General features: G+C 45.1%; 1 protein-coding gene across 1 annotated transcript in view; it reads left to right on the top strand.

The window, feature by feature from the left end:
* Positions 1 to 1,054, top strand: part of RUNX3 (runt related transcription factor 3) — a 35,104-nt gene that overhangs the window by 1,740 nt on the left and 32,310 nt on the right.

Here is a 1,054-nt window from a genome sequence, read left to right on the forward strand (position 1 = left end):
AAATATATCTAAATATTTATAAATCTATCTAAATACAAATAAAGCAGCCCTGGCCCGAATCCTCCCCAGTTTCTCCAATCGCGCAGGAGGCAGCGGGGGGTGCTCGGTGGGCAAACCCCACCTGGCAGCTCGACTTTAAATAGCGAAAATCAAGAGTTTAAAGTGAAATAATAACGCAGAGCTCGGCCTGGCACGGGCACGGAGGCAGCGGGCGCTGCTCCACGGGGAGCTGCGGGTGCTCGGGGGGGATTCTGCTCGTTTTCCACACGCCTGTGGCAGGGGAAAGCAGGACGGCAATTTGGCTTCCCGGGTTTTCCCAAACAAATCCGTCTGTGCCATCTGAGCAGGGGGAAATAAACCCCCTGGAAATGTTAAACGAGCCCGCCCTCGCCGTACCTGAGTTTGCGAGGGTATAAATAGAATTTCGGCATTTCATCACCAACAAACGCTGCAGATCGAAGCACTTAATTCTGCATTTGAACCCGAATAAGAACTCTGTGTTTTAATGGCCATATGGCAGCATTTTCTCAAAGGCTTCAAATGTATACACACAGTGTCAGATATATTTTGACTTCTCTGCATTAATTAAAAGCAGTGATGTTAGGAATTATTTGCATGTAATAACTGTTTACTTGTTCCTCTTTATGAAACTTGAATAGTTTACATTCTTTCATACATTTCCTTTTTCCTGTTGGCTCCTTCTCCATGTTGCAGTTTCTTTAAAACTCCCCACTTAACTGGTTGCAGGTTGATGGATGGAAAATGTTTTTCTTTTATGAATTAAGCTTTCATTTCTGTAATCAATTATTCTCTTAGGCTCTTTTCTTTCTGGTTGGGCTTTTTAAATTTTTTTTCTTCATCCTCGCACAAATTTCCAAACTGAACGCAACCCAATCTCAGCGTGACTCTTGCATTCATTATTAACTTGCTTCCTCTGCACTCTCAGGCTCGGAATTAGTAGGGGTTTGGTCTCATAAAGCCCTCGGTGAATAAACTCCTTCCTCGGGCAGAGTCCTCCCAACGCTCATTACAGCAGTGGCAGGGGGACCCGCGC

This window comes from Corvus brachyrhynchos, unplaced genomic scaffold (genome assembly GCF_000691975.1).
Source record: "Corvus brachyrhynchos isolate BGI_N302 unplaced genomic scaffold, ASM69197v1 scaffold65, whole genome shotgun sequence".
Taxonomy (NCBI): Eukaryota; Metazoa; Chordata; class Aves; order Passeriformes; family Corvidae; genus Corvus; species Corvus brachyrhynchos.